Source organism: Moschus berezovskii, chromosome 11, assembly GCF_049115385.1.
Source record: "Moschus berezovskii isolate FMDL1 chromosome 11, NW_MosBer_1.0, whole genome shotgun sequence".
NCBI classification, from domain to species: Eukaryota; Metazoa; Chordata; class Mammalia; order Artiodactyla; family Moschidae; genus Moschus; species Moschus berezovskii.
The window spans coordinates 60,254,034-60,275,931 of record NC_142470.1 but is presented as its reverse complement, the minus strand read 5'-3'; the positions used below and the strand labels follow the sequence as shown (position 1 = coordinate 60,275,931).

Here is a 21,898-nt window from a genome sequence, read left to right as displayed (position 1 = left end):
GGCTGATTTAAAAAATCAGCATAAGTGATTTAATAATCTTGTTTTTTCCAGTGGGTCTTAATTGTTTTTCCTAAAAATCTATATTACAATTTTGTAGATTTCTGAAGCTCTGGAAGATAAAATAAAAAGAACTGATCCTAAGATTCTCAGCTTTTGTCCCAGTTTATCTTCAATTGAGTACCTTACATAGGTTTAATAAACAAAAATGAAGACAAATCATTACTAACAAATGTTTCCTATAAGAAATTTAAGAAGAAATACTCATTTTGATGCTGGGCAGAAATGAACACAATATTGTAAAACAATTATTCTTTCATTAAAAATAAATAAATTTAATTATAAAAAAATAAATTTAGGAAGAAATCCTTCATAATCATAGGAAATGACAGTTGATGGCAACTCAAATATACAGGGATAAATAAAGGTGTCAAAAATAGAAAAGAAACAAAAACAAAGTTATAAACAGCAATAATAAACCGTTTACTTCTTCTGTGAAGTCTAAATCCAGGAAAAAAGCAATTGTAATAGATTTCAGGGTAACAGTTACCTGTGCTGAACTACCAGGAACAGTTATTTATTGACTTGGAAGGTGAATAAAGGGATATGTCTTAAGAGTTTGAAATATTCTCTACTATCATGCAGATAGTGAATATTCATAAAAACTGTATTCAGTTGCACGTTTAAGACTACTTTCTTCCACTCTGTGTGTGTTTTATCTCAATTACAACTTTAGAAAACCAAAGCTAGACTCAAACAAATATGAAAAAAAGCTTAAGTTGAGTATATTTATGAAAACTCATTGAAGAGAAGAATAAAAGCTGCCTGGGAAAGAGCTAAAGAAGGAGAAATCTGGTAGAGGAAACAGAAGGAAACGTTTAAACCTGTGCCTTCTCTCCGCTTGGACAGCATATAAATGTTAACTCTATTTAGGTACAAACAGAAAATATTTTGTTACTTCACTGACGTGAGAGGCCAACTCTTTCCCTTGGGCTCTGTCCACACCACTGTCCCAACCTGGAGATTTGCATGTTGCTCCCCAGGGAGGCCCTTCCCTTGCAAGTCTGAGATAAAAGCTCAGCTCTGGTCTCGCTCTGACTTATCAGGACTCCTCAGTTCACACTTCCGAACATGAGGTTCCCTGCTCAGCTCCTGGGGCTCCTCCTACTCTGGGTCCCAGGTAAGGGCAGAGGGGGATGAGAAGGAGGATGTTGGTGTGAGGGAGGGTGAGCTCCGGGGCAGCACTGCTCTTCATGGATCTTTGTCCACATGTTAGATGGAAACCCTCTGCAAAGGTCAGTGATGTTTTTTTTCATGAGAGAATGAGGATGGATATAGAGGGAACAACATGTGCTCTGGTGAAAACTGTGACATAGCAAGTGTGGGCAAATGGGCATGAGCCCTAGAGAGCACTTTTTACATTGTGAAGCTCTGATACATTTTGAAATGGGATATTTTGGGTATTAGCCTAAAGGAAACAACAAACAGAAAATTCTGTGTATGACTGTGAAGTGTGTCTTAAATCTTATCCTTTTCTCTGATTATTTTAGGATCCAGTGGAGACATTGTGCTGGCCCAGACTCCACTCTCCCTGTCTGTCATCCCTGGAGAGACGGCGTCCATCTCCTGCAAGTCACGTCAGAGCCTCCTGCATAGTGATGGAAAAACCTATTTGAACTGGTTTCAACATAAACCAGGCCAGTTTCCACAGCAACTGATCTATCAGGCTTCCAACCGTGATACTGCGGTCCCAGACAGGTTCACTGGCAGTGGGTCAGGGACAGATTTCACACTGACAATCAGCAGTGTGCAGGCTGAAGATGCTGGAGTCTATTACTGTTTTCAAGATTCATATGCTCCTCCCACAGTGATACAGCTCTGAACACAAACCTCCCTGCCTGGGTGGCTCAGCTGCTCAAAGTGCAGCTTCTCTGGGGAACTGACAGCAGATTCTTTGAGTCTGCATAAGAGGAAGATGGTGGAGATCTCAGGGAATAGTTTTCAGTGAGGGCTCTGGACCACAAGAGCCTTGGCTACACTTTAGGTACCACATGTTAAGTCTCCATCTGAGCAACAGTGTTGGCGTGGCAGAAGCAGCAAGAGAGCAGAGTGCGTCCCAAGTTTTTCCTGTAGTTTTCTTAGCTTTGTTGTTCCTTTGTGGATATTCACAGGTCATGACAGTTTTTGTTTAATCTCTGTGATATGCACAGAACGTGAGTTCAGATTTACAGCTTTTAAACTGGTTTCTTTGTTTCTTTTGGACTGTCCCAGTCTTAGGGGAATCATTTGCTTGGTATCCAAGGACTGTGAGCATGCATGTGAAAATCTGAGGGAACATGACCAGAGGGACCACTATGATTATTATAAGCAGAATAATTGACAATATCTATTCCATAGTGTACTTTGAAGTCCTGGCCTCCAAGACCCTAAGCAATAAACATCAAATATTAAAAAAAAAAAAAAAGACCTTGCTGAAAAAGTCAACTTTTTAGATCACTTTACATAACCAAGTTTCAATTTCCCTAGAAGAGTTAAGCTAGTCACAGCAGGTGGTATTGGCCACAGCACAGGCATCTCCTTGCTCAGTTAAAAGAGAATCAGGTTATTGCTCAGTCGCTGGTTGTGTTCAGTTCCTTGAGACCGCATGGACTGCAGCACGCCAGGCTTCTCTGTCCTTCACTATCTCCTGGAGTTTGCTTGAGTTCATCTCCATTGAGTCAGTGTGATGCTATCTAACCATATCTTCTGCCACCCATCGAAACCTGATACTTTCAACTGTGGTGCTGGAGAAGACTCTTGAGAGTCCCTTGGACAGCAAGGAGATCAAATCAGTCAATCTTAAAGAAAATCAACTCTGAATATTCATTGGAAGAACTGATGCTGAAGCTCCAATACTTTGGCTATGGCTACCTGATGTGAAGAGCTGACACGTTGGAAAAGACCCCGATGTTGGGAAGGATTGAAGGCAAAAGGAGAAGAGGGTGGCAAAAGCGAATCGAGGACAATCCTATGATTAAAATCAACTCTAGCCAGAGAGTCTAAGGAATTTTGTTGGCAGCTATTGCCTTAGCAGTAGATTCTGCAATATTCCCAAGAGTTAAGAATAGGTCGTTGGGCTTCCCTGGTAGCTCAGTGGTAAAGAATCTGCCTGTCAACGCAGGAGAAACAGGATCAATTTCTGATCCAGGAAGATCCCACATGCCATGGAGCAGCAATGCCCGTGTGCCACAACTATTGGACCTGTGCTTTAGAGTCCACGAGCCACAATTACTGAAGCCCATGAACCTTAGCATCCATGCTCTGCAACAAGAAAAGCCACTGCAATAAGAAGTCCACACACCACAACTAGAGAGTAGCCCATGCTTGCCATGACTAAAGAAATGCCTGCACAGCAATGAAGACCGAGCACAGTCAAAAAAAAAAAAAAATACATAAATAAATATTTTTAAAAGATAGGTTCCTGATCATAGCCTCTTGTATTTGTTCCTAACCAGGGCAGTAAGAATCTGTCAAAGGAAGCTGTTTTGAGTCAAAAGCACTTCTTGGTAAGTCCTTCTTATATCAACAATGTAAATTCAGGGGTGTTGACCATTGAGAAGTCTCTGTCTGGGTGCAGTTGGGACACAGTTATGTAACCTAAGAATCATTGCCTGGTTGTGATCTAGGTATTCATAAGTTCAAGGAGAATGATAAATGTCAAAGAAAACAATGAATCCTGTTGGGTCACAAACTACTTCCAACAAAGTGGCACTGTTCATGAATTCTAGTTTAGCACCATGGACAGATCAAAGCTTTTAATGATAGATTGAGCAGTCCAAAAACTACCTTTTCAAAGGACTGTAGTATACTGATGTTGTCATTATCTTTCCAGTACAATGCTAGAGCAAAAAAAGAAAAGAAGGATGTGTTTCATGTTTCGATAAAGTAGCAAATCTTGACCTAGTATCTGGGCAGAAGGAGTCTGTATCAATATCAGCTACTTCTCTTCCTCATCAATTTGATTTGAAAGCCTCCATGGACGGAGGAGCCTGGTAGGCTGCAGTCCATGGGGTCACTATGAGTCAGACATGACTGAGCGACTTCACTTTCACTTTTCACTTTCACACATTGGAGAAGGAAATGGCAACCCACTCCAGAGTTCTTGCCTGGAGAATCCCAGGGACAGGGGAGCCTGGTGGGCTGCCGTCTGTGGGGTCGCACACAGTCAGACACGACTGAAGCGACTTAGCAGCAGCAGCAGCAGTATCTGTAATGGAGAAGGCAATGGCACCCCACTCCAGTACTCTTTCCTGGAAAATCCCATGGACAGAGGACCCTGATGGGCTGCAGTTCATGGGGTTGCAACTGAGCGACTTCACTATTACTTTTCACATTCATGCATTAGAGAAGGAGATGGCAACCGACGCCAGTCTTCTTGCCTGGAGAATCCCAGGGACAGCGGAGCCTGTTGGGCTGCTGTCTATGGGGTTGCACAGAGTCAGACATGACTGAAGTGACTTAGCAGCAGCAGCAGTATCTGTAAGGACCAGAGGTCAGGAAGAGCCTTCTTTAGCTGTGAGATGTGCACTCAAGATTCAAGTCCCTGAATTTCAGTGAGGAAAATTTGGTATAGTCTTCCCTGGTGGTACTGTGGTAAAGAATCTGCCTGCCAATGAAGGAGATGCAGGAGACACAAGGGACGTGGGTTCGATTCCTGAGTCTGAAAGATCCCCTGGAGGGTGGCATAGCAAATCTTGCCTGGGAAATCTAATTGACAGAGGAGCCTGTCAGGCTACAGACCATGGGGTGACAAAGAGTCAGACGCAACTAAGCACACAGACACACACCCAAAGGACACTCATAAAGTTTAAACAGTACAGGTTCATCGCCTTTTGTAAAACCAGGAAGCAAAGTGGAAACCAAAGACACGATTCCCAAACTTCAGACACTTTGTTCCATGTGTACTTCAGACAATTTGAATCTTTCAGTAAATGTAGGCTTACACTACCACAAAAATGCAGGATGTGCTTGTTTCAGGAAAGATAAATAAGGGTCCTCATCATGGAAGAGGTACCACCCGGTTCCTGTGACATCACTAACCAGAGTAAAGTTGAGAGCTAGTAAGAACTGAGAATTTAAAGACCGCTTTCCCAGTGCACCATCACCCTGTCCTCCCAGCACCTCCCAAGGAAACTGAGGGATGCCAGTGAAACTTAAGAGAGAAGCTGTGCCCCGTGAATTATGACTGAGACAGGAGAACAAAAGTGCAGGGTAAATGCAGACTAACTGAATCCTGTGCTTCAAACCTGATGACTTGACAGCTACTCCATTGTGAGCAGAGAGGCTTGAACAGCAAATGACTGTGTGGCCTCCACAGCTTTTGGATCCCAGATTTGGTGGGGAAATTGCAGTACTTAGACAATTAACATCTAACTGAAAACTACACATTACAATCTTAAGTGACCACATTCTTGGATAGCACCTGGCAACCGACTGTATTTGTTGCAACCATCTGAGAGAAAACATGTTTGAAAATTGCAAGAAAGAAACACACATTGCCCTAGACACGATGTGTTCAAATAAAAGGAAAGTACCACAGGGTTGTCGCTCCATAAATGGCCACAAGAAGGCGCACATGAACCGCAATGATCACAAGAAGGCTGGGTGTGTATATAATGCTGCTATTTAGTTGCTAAGTTGTGTAGGACTCTATTGCAAACCCATGCGCTGTAGCCTACCAGGCTTCTTGTGTACAATAATCCACACTTACCTTCAGTTTTGATTTCCATGGTTTCAGTTACCTGCAGTCAAGTATGGTTCAAAAATATTGAGTGGAAATTCCAGAAATAATCCATGAGTTCCACATTTCCAAGTAGTTTCTACAGTCTAGGACTGCTCACAAAAACAGACAAGCAAACAAAAACAAATAAGTCATCAGTTTTAAATTGCTTGTCATTCTTAGTAATGTGATGAAATCTCATCCCAACCTGTTCAGTCCCAGAACGGGGGAAGTCATCTCTTTGACCAGCGAATGTACACTGCTTATACCATCGACCCATCAGTCACTTGGCAGCCTTCTCTGCAATCAGATCTATTGTCCTGGTATCACTGTGCTTGCTGTCAAGGATATAGCCTGAGAGTCTAATCAGTACTTTTTCTAGTATCTGGAATCCTTTGTTGAAAGTCGGAATAGCTGGTCTTTGCATGTCATCCTTTACACCATTTGGGCTATATATATCAGAATGTGGGCTTCCCTGGTGGCTCAGAGGTAAAGAATCTGCCTCCAGTGCAGGAGATGAGGCTTCGATCCCTGGATCGGGAAGATCCCCTGGAAAAGGAAATGGCAACTTACTCCAGTATTCTTGCCTACTAAATCCACAGAGGAGCCTGGTGGGCTACAGTCCAAAGGGTTTCAAAGAGCCAGACAGAACTTAGCGACTAAGCAACAATAACAACATGAAAATGGAATGGTAAGGCAACTCCAGCTATTCATGACCGGAAGTACAGACCGGAAGTACATGACCAGAAGTACAGGTTAACAGGACGTTCAGTGTGGCCCCGTTCTGTGGAATCTGCCAGCCACACTGTGGTCTCTTATTGCTGTTCAGCTGTTACTTCGTGTCTCATTCTATGGTCTCTGTTAATGTTGGTCACTCAGTCATGTCTGACTCTTTGTGACCCCATGAGCTGTAACTCGCCAGGCTCCTCTGTCCATGGGATTCTCGAGGCAAGAATACTGGAGTGAGTTGCCTAATCTTCCTGACCCAGGGATCAAACCCACATCTCCCTGCATCTACTGCATTTCAGGTAGATTTTTTACCCACTGAGCCACCTGGGAAGCCTATCTGTAACTAAATCTGTCTATCTATCTACATATATATATATACACAAAATATGTAACTGTTACATACAGTATTTTATTATGTACAGTCAGTTCAACTGCTTTGGCTGTAATAAAATTGAATTTGAAATTTTTTTAAATTTAAATTCACAGTGAAATTTTAAATGCAGCAAAGGTTCTTGACCTTGTCTACAGTAGCCCTCCTGCTTCTCCTTAGGTTTATGGAGCCCCAAATCTGTCCTGCTGTGACAGGTGAAGACGGGTAAGCCTCTCCCCAAGTCAGAGAGGGAATAGAATAAAATGCTATCCATTCAGGCAGGGATAAATAAAAGACAGACAGTATGAGGATGGGTTCCCTAGAGGGTTTTAAACCCTCGTAAAAGAAGGGGAGGTAAAGAGCTTTGCACTGCATTTCTTCCTGAAATACACAGGAAGGCATGATGTTCAGAGCAATTGCAGCCCTCTTGTGTCCATGAGGCATTAAGCCAATAATTGAAAAGTGAATGTGGAAAAGATGGTAAAACATAAATATGCAAAGAACCTGGGTCTTCTCTGCAGTCAGTGAGCCAGTCATCCTCACTACAAGCACCAACCTTCACCCTTTCTGTTGTTCTCTAAGCCACTGCTATAGTGCTTTCCTTTCACTTCCAAAATTATTCTTACTTATATAGAAAAGATGTGTCAAGGGAAGAGCTTGGGGAGGGTGAGCTTAGATCTGCTTTAGTGTTTGTGGGGAGTCAGAGGCATGAAAGACGGGAAACCATAAGAAATCGTGTCCTCCCTGGCATCTCAGTCATGCTGTGCCCATGGATGGAGAAACCAAATCATTTTGAAGAGTTCATGAATTCCACTTTCTCTGTCTCCATTTCTCTTGAAATTTTAAGCATGAAAGAGTCTCTTGTTCGTCTTAATCCCTCTTTCCTCTCAAGGTCATTAAAACAGAATTGCCATCAAGAAACAGACAAGAAAAATGAGAAAAGACCAAATCAGGGATTATGGGGTACTAGCATGTATGTTCACAGATTTTCCTCCATTCTCACTTATCCTTAAAGAGAAGTTGTTGACTCATCCAGCCAGGTTCTTACCAGAGATATATTTTGAGAATTTACAATGAAAACTTCCAGGCAGTCAGTGCTGGATTCTCAGGAAGGGAGGAAGAAAGGTGATCTTGGATTCACAGCTTAGGAGAGGCCAGAGTGAGTCCTGATTGGATTTGTGCATGTGAGAAGAAAGAACTTAGACCTTAGACTTACAGACATAGCCTGAGGAGCTCCATGATGGGGACCACTGATCAAAGAGCCACAAGGACATGGACTGGTTCTCATCAAAAGCCCGTTTCATCATGGACACTCCTGCCTGTCCTTCAGATTGGGATCCATTGGTATCAATGTCCCCACATGTTCCCCAAAGGCAATGACTGCTAGATCCTTAGTGGAGGTTGGATGAAGTAGGCTTCCCACAAGAATGTGTGGGAAGGAGCCTGAAAGTGAGACAGGGGAGTTGCTGTTCAGAAGGCAAATAGGTTGATGATCAGTGGAAAACAACAACTAGTGGGCACTGGGATTATTGAAGGACTTTATATTAATTACCTATAACATCACCAACTCAATGGACATGAGTCTGAGCAGACTCTGGGAGACAGTGAATGACCGGGAAGCCTCACATGCTACAGTCCATGAGGTCACAGAGAGTTGGACATGACTTAGTGACTAAACAACAATAACAATACAAATTACACTGACGTCTCTCTATACCTGAGCGTTCTCCCACTCACTGATAGTCAATCTACTCAGTTGCTTTTGAAGTCTAAAGTCTTAGTGATTCTAGGCTGGCTAAGAAGAGAACTATCACAAAAGTACTGCTTTTCTCCTGTCAAGGGGCATCATTTTCCTGCAGGTCCTTGTCAAGGGATGGCAAATTTTTCTCCTAAGTATTTCAGACGTTTTCACAGGCTTACTACTCCCATCTCAGGTCATAAACTGCCACAGTTCAAAAATTATTTCTCTAGCAGCCTTTGTTTTTGTTTTTGTTTCTGGCCTGCTCTGTGCCACATACTATCTCATCATGTTAACCCAAGTCTGTGCAAAGACCTGATGCCTCATGCACCCCCAGTGCCCTGAGCACTTCCTACCCCCATTTCTGGGGGCTCAGGTGCAGCTCTCTGGTACCTGATTTCCCAGAGAGCGGGTCAGCATAAAAGGACACTCTTCTCTGTTACTCTTCAGCAGTAAGTGGGGACATAATCCTGACCCAGATGCCAGTCTGGCTTACCTGTACCTCTTGGAGGGAGAGTCACCATTTCTGGTCAAGCTAGAGCCAATGTTTATGGAGAAATGTCTTGGATCCAAATATAACTTAGACAAAGATTCGAACCCCCGTATATCTCAGATCTCTGCTTTGGCGTGGAGCATCCCAGCCTGGTTCAGCAGCAGGGAAATGAAATGTACTCTGCCTTCAGCATCACTGCCCTGGAGCCGGACCCCTCAGTTGTATTTCTGCAGGCAGCACTTGGACGAGCCAAACTCTGGCGGTACAACCTGTGCACAAATTTCTCGCTGCTTCCTTGGGCGTGAGTTTCTAAGGAATCTGCTTGCAACCAGGCCGCCAGGATCGTGTCCCAGAGAGACCCAGTGACACTGGGAACTCCGGACTGAAAGCCACATTTTTTTTCTTGGTCAGTGTAGCATTGCTGTCAGTGTCCTGAGTCTTTCCACTTCTCTGTGCTTCTGCTGACTCCCACAGGCTCTCCTGTACCTCCTTGTCCTCTCTGAAGCGGGGGAGGCTTCTACCTCATACCTTCTCTGGTGGGCCAGAGAAACTGGAAGGAGCACCTCCGGGAACAACCCTCAGTCAGTGACTGAAGGAGGCGAATAAATATGTCTCAGCTCTTTCATATCTCAGGTGGAATAACTCAGTGACCTATCCTTCCGTTTCCAGATGGGGTTGAGAACCGGGTGCGCTTATCAGCAACAGGCCTGCTGATGTACCTGGCACTTCCCTCTTCTCTTCCCTGGCTCACGTTCCTTCCCCGCTGCCACTGTTCCCTACATCTCTCTCATACGCTGCCTTGTCACAAGGTGACCGGTGCATGACTATCACTAGAGATGAATGGTGTCCCTCCTTCTTCCAATTTTCAAATCACAGACAAGCCCCTTTTATTAGATGAAAGGTATTCAGCAAGGGATTCTGGGAAGGGATGCAGATTAGAGTCCAGGTGGACACAGAGTGATGCTAAGCTAATAAATAGGCCATCTGGCTCACTTCTGTGAAACTCCAGCATCCAAAACACAAGTTGACCCTTGTTGAAGATTCCAAAAAAAAATACAACACCATTGCGCCTCAGTCTAATGTCATACAATGACCCTTTGTAAAACTCAAGATACATCTTTCTATTTCCCCAAAGGGGATGCTTTTTGATTTTTTAACTCACACACAATCACGTTTACATAATAAAATTTAAAGACAGAATTATAAGGCTAATCACTATAAGTAAACCTTATAAATAAATGTAAGGGAAGAAGGTGCAAATTGAGATAGAGACATAAATACAGATATAGAGCTCTTTTTTCTGAAATTGGGCCCAAGTCAGTCATGAAGAGCACTTATAATTTTATCTTTCCACTACTCACATTCCCCTTGCTCTGTATAGCAACCCTTTTGCTGTATAGTAATTCCAGTCTCTTACTCCTTAACAGATTCAACTATTTGAAATTTGTCATGTATTGTGTTACTGCAGTGCTTCCCCGGTGGCTCAGATGGTAAAGAATTTGCCTGCAATGCAGGATATCCGAGTTCAATTCCTGGAGAGAAAGGAATGGCAACCAACTTCAGTCCTGTTGGCCTTCAGTCCATGGACAAAAGACCTGGTGGGCTACAGTCCATGGGATCACAAAGAGTCGTACACAACTGAGCGACTAACACACAAACACACACGTGCTACTATATTCTTCTATTAACGGTTAAATTTTACCTCTGTACTTGAGAGTACTAAGGGGCACTCCAAGAAATCTCTACATCCCGGATATATTCCTCTCTGCCACTAGTGTGTAAGCTCTCGTTTACCTGCACATGAATTCAGTAGAGGTCAAAGAAGAAGACATTCCAGCCTCAGTGATATCCCCAGGTACCAAATACAGAGATCTTGTAAAATTTCTTTCAGTTTCTTGAAATCTGTCATCCAGGTTAGGACCTGGATGAAAAGGTGGCAAGAAAAGCATGTTTTGAACACTGACAAGAACAGAAGAGGGCTTTCCAGGTGGCGCTAGCGGTAAAGAACCTGACTGCCAATGCAGGGGCCATGAGAGACACAGTTCAGTTCCCTGAGTCAGGAAGATCCCCTGGAGGAGGAAATGGCAACCCACTCCACTGTTACTGCCTGGAAAATCCCATGGACAGAGGAGCCTGGTGGGCTACAGTCCATGGAGTCACAAAGAGTCGAACACAGTGAAGCAACGTCGCACACCCACGCACATAAGAACAAAAGAACATTCTGCTAAAAGAACAGTGAAGTGAAAGTCACTCAGTCGTGTCCTACTCTTTGCGAGTCCATGGACTGTACAGTCCATGGAATTCTCCAAGCCAGAATACTGGAGTGGGTAGACTTTCCCTTCTCCAGGGGATCTTCCCAACCCAGGGATCGAACCCAGGTCTCCCACATTGCAAGCGGATTCTTTACCAGCTGAGCCAATTCTGTGGCCTCCAAGGAAAAACACTCTGAACATAGGTAAATTCCATCTATGGGGTCACACAGAGTCGGACACGACTGAAGTGACTTAGCAGCAGCAGCAGCAGCTCAGACTTGGGCATCTGGCAGACACTGCACCTGTGCTGTGTTATGGAGACTGGCCAGCAGCTATGCCCAACTCTATCCAAGCCTCTGCTAATTTTGTGTTACTGGAGCTCAACCCACTGCCCTAGAGACTTATTAATGCTCTGATCACATCTTGTGCACAAATCAGTCCCAGTCAGGACACAGAGTGAACACGAGGGGCGCCCACTCAGCTCCTTAGTCTCCTGTTGCTCTGGCTCCTCCCAGGTAAGGATGGAGAGCTTTAGGAATTTACTCTGCCTGTGTGGTCAGTTCTTCCTGGTACTACAGGATAGTCTTCCTATACCATTAGTAATAACTTGGGGATGTGTTTTTATGCTTCTAATCTCAGGTGACCTAGTCTCCACCGTTCCTGTCTGCATCTCTAGGAGACAGAGTCTCCATCACTTGCTGGGCCAGTCAGAACATTGGCAGTGAATTAGACTGGTATCAACAGAAATCAGGGAAAGATTCTAAGCTCCTGATCTATTATGCAATCAGATTGCACACAGGGGTCCCATCCTGGTTCAGTGCAGTGGATGTGGAACAGATTTCACCCTCACCATCAGCAACCTGAAGACTGAAGATGCTGCAACTTATTACTGTCAACAGAATTATAGTATGCCTCCCACAGTGTTTACACACCTGAACATAAACTACCCAGGGGAGCAGACATGTGAGGCTGGGCTGCCCCAGCTGCTCTGGGTGCCTCCATATGCTGAGAGCATTTTGGAGATGCACCCATGCTTTGAATGCCTCTGGGAGGTCTGGTAGAAGGGGCAGGGAGCCTCCTCAGCACACTGACTCCTTGCTTCTCCTCAGTGTCAGCAGCACAGACATGACTCTTTCCCACCTGATTTAATAAAGGACAGATGATTATACCTGCAGAGTCTGGTTTATGACACCAGTCAGAGTTCACTCAGCAAAAGAAAAGCCAGTCTACATATTCCAGGCAGGGATTTTTAAAGATACATAGAAATGTTTGTTCCAGTGCTACTCTCAACCATATGTAAAACAGATAGGCAGTGGGAATTTGCTGTGTGATGCAGGGAGTTCTAATCTGGTGCTCTGTGACAACCTATGGGGGTAGGATGGGCTGGGAGGTGGGAGGGAGATTCAAAACAGAGGGTGCATACATATACTTATGCCTGATTCATGTTGATGTATGGCAGAAACCAACACAATATTGTAATTATCCGCCAATAAAAACTAAAAAGGAAAAGTACTTGGAGTGTGAGTCTTAAATACAACCTTTCAAAGTCTGGGGAGTGTGATACTAGGTGCAGTAGTGGAAGAAGTGATTCTCTGGTGCTCCAGGTGCGGGATTGCGCCCCCTGGTGTGGGAATTGTAAGATTCAACATCGTCCATCAAGGGACCCAGAAGGATACTAACCCCACAGACAACCAGATAGTAATAAGCAGATTTATTACCCAGCGTAAGCTGTGGACCTGAAGAGCCAATGAACCTACTCTAACCCCACCCAGCTATAGCCTGCGAACACCTGGAGAGTGTTTACCTAGGTATATATCCATCCATACCCTCACTTTTGACACAGCAATAGCCCTTCTTGGTATTTACCAAAATTAGTTTAAAACTTATATTCACCTACACATGGATGTAATAGCAGCTTTATTCATAGTTGCTTACATTTGGAAGTAATCAAGATGTTCTTCAGTAAGTGAATGGGTAAATAAACTGTTGCACATTCAGACCATGGAATATCGTTGTTGTTTAGTCACTAAGTCATGTCTGACACTTTTGTAACCCCACAGATTTTAGCCCACCAGGCTCCTTCAGTCCATAGGATTTCCCAGGCAAGAATACTGGAATGAGTTACTATTTCCTTCTCCAGGGGATCTTCCCAACCCAGGGGTAGAACCCATGTCTCCTGCATTGGCAGATAGGTTCTTTACCACTGAGCCACCAGGGAAGTGCATGGAATATTACTCAGCTCTGAAAAGAAATAGCTATTGAGCCACAAAAAGGCATAGAGCAAACTTAAATGCATATTACTAAGTAAAAGACGTCTATCTGGAATGGCTACATATTACATGATTCCCACTATATGACATTCTTAATGGCAGGATTATGAATATAATTAATAGGTCAGCGGTTGCCAGAGATCGGGTACAGTAGAGGAGAAGGATAAATAGGCAGAGCACAGAGAGCTTCTGGGGTTATGCAAGTATTCTGTGTAACATTAAAATGATGAACGCGTTTCATTGAACATATGGGTCCCAACCCATAGAATGCACAACACCAACAGTGATCCCTAAGGTAAACTATGGACTTCCAATGATCTTAATGTGTCGATATAGGTCCATCAAATGTAACAGAGGTGCCACTCTGGTGAGTGATGTTGCTAATGGGGGAGGCTGTACTTTGTGGGGCAGGGGGCATAAGAGGAATCCCCTTACCTTCCTGTTAATTATTCGACCAGTACATTTTAAACTGCGTCTATGGTGGTGGTGTGGCAGTCATGTGTTCCTTTTCACTGCAGAATAATTCTCATATATGAATATATCAAAATTAATTTATTCATTCTTTAATTAAAGAGTTGTTTTTAGCTTTTATGAATCAAGTTGTTTTGGGGATATTCTTTTCTTAATATTTATTAACTTATTTATGTGGCTGTGGAAGGCAGGATCTTTTGTTTCAGCAAATGGGTCTTCCTCTAGCTGCAGAACAAGGACTTCATTGCTCTGTGCCTCTGGGATCTTAGCTCCCTGACCAGGGATCGAACCTGCATCCCCTGCATTGGAAAGTGAACTCTTAACCACTGGATCACCAGGGAAGTCCCTGGAATATTCTTACAATGTCTTTTGTGTAATTATACACTCATTTTCCTTGGGTACATTCCTAAATGTGGAAGTGCCACGTCATAGGATTAGGATGGGTTTGGTAAATACTGCAAAATAGTTTTCTAAAATGATGAGTGTATTAAAAACTCCTCCAGCCATGTATACAAGTTCCAGTTGCTGCAATCCTTTCCAATATGTGGTATTGTCAGACTTTTTATAATATCTGTACTGATAAAGATGAAGTGGTATTGTATTGCAAGTTTATATTTCCCTGATGACCAATCATGCTGAAAGACTCTTTATATGTCTGCATGCTTGCTTAGTCACTCAGCCATGTCTGAGTCTACGACCCCATGGACTGTAGCCCACCAAGCTCCTCTGTTCAAGCTATGCTCTAGGCAAGAATACTAGAGTGGGTAGCCATTCCATTCTCCAGGGGATCCTCCTGACCCAGGGATCAAAATTGAGTCTCCTGCATTGCTGACAGATTCTTTACCATCTGAGCCACCTAGGAATCCCTTTATATGTCTACATAGACATTTTTATGCTATTTATGTAGTATAAAATATGTATTCAAAGAACCTGCCTACACTGTGGGAGACCCGGGTCCAATCCTGGGTCAGGAAGATCCCCTAGAGATGGGAATGGCTACCCACTCCAATATTCTTGCCTGGAGAATCCCATGGACAGAGGAGCTGCAGTCCATGGGGTCACAGAGTGGACACAACTGAGCAGCTAACACTTTCACTAGTTAATCTCTGTTGTTTTCTTGTGTTTGCTTCATGAGTTTACATGTGTGTCCTGTTCAATAAATTTTGGCTACTTTTAGGGCCCAAAGATATTTTCCTAAACTTTCTTCTAGAAGCCTCAGCACTTTATGAAAACTATAACTCTAATTTATATTTTTGCCTAGTGCTAGATGAATCAGAATTTTATTTACATTTCTATATCTAATAGCTCCTCACCATTTATTGTAAAACAAGAATAAACAAACAAAAAACTAGGAAATTATACCCCACTTTAGTGCATCTGTTAGAAATTAAGTGATTGTGCATGTGGCTCTTTTTTTCTATTTTTAAGATTTTTTAACTCTTTATTGAATTTGTTATAATATTGCTTGCGTTTTATGTTTTAATTTTTTGGCCAGGACGCATGTGGGATCTTAGCTCCCTAATAAGGGATCAAACCCACACCCCCAGCATTGGAGGGCGAAGTCTTCACCACTGGACCACCTGGGAAGTCCCAGCTCTTCTTCTTGATTCTGTTGTCTCATTTGTCTGCTTGTCTGTCTATCTACCTAGGGTACACACACTGTTGATCATTGTAGTTTTGTAATAATCTAGAAGAATGATATTATAAGTCTACTGACTATTTTTATTCTTTAAGGTTTTCCTGGTTCTTTGAATTTCCACATAAATTATAGGATCACCTTTTCAACGTCAAAAAAATCCTTTGTGGATTTTAGTTGGATTACATCGACTCTACATGTCAAATTTGCAGAAATAAAATCTTAACAATATTGAATTTGCCACTCTATGGACAAGGAAAAATTCAGGGTCCTGACCCAGGCTCTGGACTTCAGAGTCACCATAACCAGGCAGGACAGTTAATTCTCAATAGGTACTTGGCCTAGTGTTAGCAGAACCCAGTGTAGGTTCCTATGATCTTCATCAGGAGTGCATCCGTCTCTAATTCTGGGCTTTATTCTGGTTCAGTAGATTGGTTTAGGACAAGTACCTGGCCCCCAGTTAGAGGCCTGCAGGTTACAGGTCCCAGTCACCCACCTTGGACCACCCTCACATAGTGCTGCAGGTCAGGAATGATCCTCTTATGCTATCTGCTGACCCTTGAGTTCAGACTGCACCGTTGCTTTCTACGCCCCCACAACTATTCTTTGAGTTACTGTGATGGAGTTCAGGAAAGCAGGGTAAAATTTCATGGAATATGATTAAAACTCACTTTATTCTAATTTCAATATTCAGTACATGATAGTAAATGACAAATCAGGAAAGTTGCAAAAAAAATGAATCCAGAGCTCTATAGCATTTTTTATTCATCTGCAAATAGTAAGAAGGAAATATACTTTGATTCCTTCTTGGCGATGGTGTTGCCAAAAGCTGTGGTGGGTCCGGCTGCTTGCCGCTCAAAAGTCAATAAACAGTCAGGTTGGTGGAAAGGAAAGTTTGCTTTATTTCAGATGTTGGCAACTGGTCGGGGGAGGGTGGCAGACATCTGTCCAAAGGCTGACTCCCCCCACCACTGGCAACCAGTGAGGCGAGAGCTTTTGTAGATGAAAGGAAGGGGCTACATGCAGAAGCAGCACGGTCAGCTCTGACAGTCGTCTTCAGATTGGTCGCTGATGGTTGGACCAGCTTGGCTGCTTTAGGTGCAGTTAATCTTCAGCTCCAGAGACCGTGTGTTCTCATTTCTTTGAGGCCAGTTCTCTGACTTGTGCAGCTCGTGTCCTGGGTACAGTCTGATCCTCATGTGGTCACCTTCTCCTCCTAGTGTTCTAGTATCTATCAGACAGCTCACAGGATGTAGCTGACTATGCTTAATGACTACATTGTTATTTGGTCTCCTTTGATTGTTTTCCTTTGTTTTCATATGTTCTCACTTCTCGGATTAAACTTTTTCTTTGGCTAAAGTTTTCCACAGACAAAAGGCAGGCAGAGGACATGGGGGAGCCCAAGGATCATAGGGTATTACTCCATTTCAACAGTGTGACTATGCGACCTGTTTATTCTTTTAGGGTGCCCTGTTTAAATTTAATAGTGTGGAAAGTGCTGTGACATAACATTCTCCTTCAAAAAATGTGACCACTACTCAAGCACTCTTCCCAAACAATGCAGAATTTTCCTGCTCCTCATGGATATAACTCACATAAGTAATGCAAATCTCTACTTCAAAGCCAGGACGATGGTATCCTCCAAAACTCAGTGGGTATAGATAACTTTTTAATGTGAAATACTTTGAATTTTAAAAAAACTATTTAACAAGTATTCATAATTCTTAAGGAAATTCCCTGGGGGTGCAGGGATTAGGACTCTGTGCTTTTACTGCTGAGGGCATAGTTTCAATCCCTGGTCGGGGAACTAAGATCCTGCAAGCCACAAGGTGCAGCCAAAAAATAACAGTAATAATTCCTAAATACAAAATAATCCATTAATTCTTCCAGGATTGAGTCTGATTTATTGTGTCTCCTCTGTCATAGAAATAAATGGCACCTAATTAAACCTATAACCCACTAGTCCCCTATCCCTCTAACCAGTATCTGAGGTTTCAACATTTCTTCCCAATACTTAAGTCCACATCCCAGGTCCATCTAGCATATCACTCAAAGCAACACCATGCCAAGAAAGACATTTAGAATAGAGAGGAGTCAGAGATTCCTTTACCGTCCTCTGTACATCTGGAAAGAAACTGTGAGTCTGAGGAAAAGAACAACTTGTAAATCTTTCAGCTATTTTTTTCTATTTTATTCCATAATTACAATAGCAGCAGCAACCTTCTGCTTCGACTGCTTGATCTTAATAAGTTTCCTCTGCTTTTTTCCTCAAACTAACGGGAATAATACTGAACCTCTTAGTCATAATAAGAAAACTGGAAAAATCCAGTGTGGCACAGGGATTCCTTAAGCCAGCAATGCTAAAATATTTGAATCACCAGTAGACACATATAGACCATATATGTCTAACATAAATGAAAAATAAATCCATGAAGCAGTAATTCTCAGTATATACAACATGCACAGGGATCTTTTTTCTATTTTAGCTCATTTTATTTTATTCTATTATTCTAGTTTATATCATCAGAAAAATTGCTCACTGCCCACTAAATTAATTTCTTGATCCATGATTGAATAAAACACTCCACATTGCCAAATACCGTTCTCAAGCATATGCTTCTTAGTGTGATTTATTGAAAATGAGGTCCAAAACACTTGAAAAAATACCCTAGAGTAGGCCCCAAACTAATCATAGTAGCTTTCCCTATTCTATGTCATGGGCTAAGTTTTGGAGACAAAGTGGAAAGATTTTAAAAACTAAATAAGGATTATATAAGAAAGAGAACAGCAACATGACATTCTAGTCTTTCACAGGACAAAATATAATGGGCAGTGGGAGAAAACACACTGAAAGAGTCTGCAGGGTCCTGACTATAGATCTACGGGCTTTAGAAGTGATTGATAAATTTAGATTTAGAGACTTGTGACCCTGCTGGATAAAAGATGATGCCGAACCCTGGCTGTGGATGAAATATACTTCAAATATACAGAAATATACTGTAAAGTATCTGCTACTGTTTTCATAATTTCACAAGTATGGAAACTGAGGTAAAAGAGTTTAAAATTTTGACTGATATCATACAACCAAGTAAGTTATGGAGCTCCAATCCAACTGAGATGGTTTGACTTCAAGGTTCAGTGTGTTAACCACTGTGACTGTGGATAAAGCTCTAACTCCTGAATGTACAGAGATTGTCTTACAATTTGGAATAACATCAATAAAGCAGTTTTTTGAGAGAGACAAAAGCAGAGAAAGCAAAGGATTTCTACTTGGCAATGGAGTTACTGTGGTGTGGTCCAGACTGGGGTCCTCAGCTGTTCAGCTAGTCTCTGCTTATACCATGCTTTTCTTTTCTCTGCTAGTTTAACCTGCGTGTCAGTTTTCGGTTTCTGTCTCACTGCATCCCTCAGTTCCCCCGGAAGGTATTGTGAGGACAGGGTGATGGCTGCACAGGACAGTTGGTCCTCAAGGTCTCAGTTCTGATTGGATCTAAGCTTCATTCCATTTAGTAATCGCACAGGACATGGTGTCCATTAGATGCTTACAGAAGGAATGGACACTTTTCTGTACTCTCTAAACCAAGTGTATCATGGTTTTATGTCACTATTTATGGGGAGATTTAAATTGCTTCTTTAAACCACATTGAATGCATACAGTCTAAAGGCTGGGAGCAGTGCCTCTGGTCCTCACTCTGCTCTCTGGTTCCACACAAGGCAAAGAAGCCTGTGTCTTTTAGGGTTTTGTGAAGGTGCCTTTATTACACAGCTCTTTCTCCTCTTCCCAGCACTCTCTCCATCCACTCCAGGAAGAAATAGAAAATATGAACAGACCAGTCACAAGCAATGAAATTGAAACTGTGTTAAAAATCTTCCAACAAACCAAAGGCCAGGTCCAGATGACTTCACAGATGAATTCTATCATTTAGAGAAGATATAGCACTTATCCTTCTCAAACTCTTCCAAAAATGGCAGAGAGTGAAATATTCCCAAACTCATTCTAAGAGGCAGCATCATCCTGATATCAAAAGCAGCAAAGATTTCACAAACAAGAAAATTACAGGCCAATATCACTGATGAACACAAAGTGGAAAATCCTCAACAAAATACTAGTAAACTGAATTCAACGGCACATTAAAAGGATCATGCACCACAGTCCAGTGGGATTTATCTCAGGGATGCAAAGATTCTTCAGTATATGCAAATCAATCAATGTGATTCTCCATTCAGTCTCTAGTCCACAAGTTCTCACACTTTTTAGCCTGAAAATGAATGAGTGCTCCTTCTTTGAATCTGACAATCAAGTACTCTATGATTTGTGAAACAGTAATTCTATAATGTTAAATTCTCATTTACTTCTCCAGGAAAGATTTTCTTCTTATTGTTAATAACAGATTTCCACATGACCTGACCATACTTCCACCAGATCCCTGGGGAGAGCAGTAATTTCAAAATGCAACTGACTGGTGGTGACTGAAACTGCTGAAGGTGAAACTCCGGATAAGGAGGGACTACTCTCATTGACTAAATTTTTATCATGACCAGTGGATATTACAAAACAGTGAGTGCTCGCTTCGGCAGCACAAATACTAAAATTGGAATGATACAGAGAAGATTAGCATGGCCCCCTGCGCAAGGATGACATGCAAATTCGTGAAGCGGTCCATATTTTTGGAACTTATGTAAACCCGGGGCGAATTCATGTCAATGTATAGCAAAACCAACCAATATAATATTGTAAAATAATTTGCCTCCAATAAAAAATAAATTACTTTAAAAAAAAAAACAGTGACAGATTTAAAGTGCCAAAAGAAAAAAAAAGGCAACAAGAATTTTATAACAAGAATTATATATCTTTTGAAAACAAATGTAAAAATATCCCCTAATAAACAAAAGTGAAGAGAAGTCATTGCTAGCAGGTATGCCTATAAAAATTACAAAAGAAAACCTTTTAGATCAACTGACTCAAATCCACAGGAAGGAATAACAAAGGTAAAGACGACAGAAACAAAAAATGCTTCCTTCAATTTACATAATGTTCAAGTTCAGGAAAAACCAAACTATTGTGTTAGATGTGACAATAACAGCTGCTGCTGCTGCTGCTGCTGCTGCTAAGTCACTTCAGTCGTGTCCGACTCTGTGTGACCCCATAGACGGAAGCCCACCAGGCTCCCCTGTCCCTGGGATTCTCCAGGCAAGAACACTGGAGTGGGTTGCCATTTCCTTCTCCAATGTGTGAAAGTAAAAAGTGAAAGTGAAGTCGCTCAGTTGTGTCTGACTCGTAGCGACCCCATGGACTGCAGCCTACCAGGCTCCTCCATCCATGGGATTTTCTAGGCAAGAGTACTGGAGTGGTTTGCCATTGCCTTCTCCGGACAATAACAGCTACCTTGTTGCATTAGGAGGAGTCATTATTGACCCAATAGCTCCTTGAGAGAGGTGTTGGAAAAGATCTGGTCAGTGGCCTTATATAAACTTGACTCAGTTGCACAAATAAGATTTCTGCCATTTACCCTGCATTTGTTTTAATCTCAATTTTTAAAAAAGTACAAACTGAGTACAAAAAAGTACAAACATTTATTTCATGTTTTAAATAAACATGAAAAGAGAATAAGCATCACTGAATATTTATGAAACTTAAGCTTTTTAAGAAGGCAAAGGCAACCCACTCCAGTACTCTTGCCTGGAAAATCCCATAGACGGAGGAGCCTGGTAGGCTGCAGTCCATGGGGTCGCTACGAGTCAGACACAACTGAGCGACTTCACTTTCACTTTTCACTTTCATGCATTGGAGAAGGAAATGGCAACCCACTCCAGTGTTCTTACCTGGAGAATCCAAAGGACAGAGGAGCCTAGTAGGCTACATTCCATAGGGTTGAAAAGAGTGGGTCATGACTGAAGCAATTTAGCATGGCATAGCATGGGATTATTAACCCTTTACATATGTAATACTATGGAAAGTGTGTGACATAGCTTTTCCTTAACAAAACTGTGATCAGTGATCAAGCTGCTGCTGCTGCTAAGTCGCTTCAGTCGTGTCCGACTCTTCACGACCCCATAGACAGCAGCCCACCAGGCTCCCCTGTCCCTGGGATTCTCCAGGCAAGAACACTGGAGTGGGTTGCCATTTCCTTCTCCAATGCAGGAAAGTGAAAAGTGAAAGTGAAGTCACTCAGTCGTCTCCGAC

General features: G+C 42.4%; 1 non-coding gene and 1 gene segment (V, D, J or C); both read left to right on the top strand.

Moving 5' to 3' along the window:
- Positions 1 to 21,898, top strand: part of LOC148776158 (immunoglobulin kappa light chain-like) — a 68,291-nt gene that overhangs the window by 7,291 nt on the left and 39,102 nt on the right.
- Positions 20,277 to 20,384, top strand: LOC148776160 (U6 spliceosomal RNA). Its single transcript, XR_016038706.1, has one exon. It is a non-coding gene; the product is annotated as a U6 spliceosomal RNA (small nuclear RNA).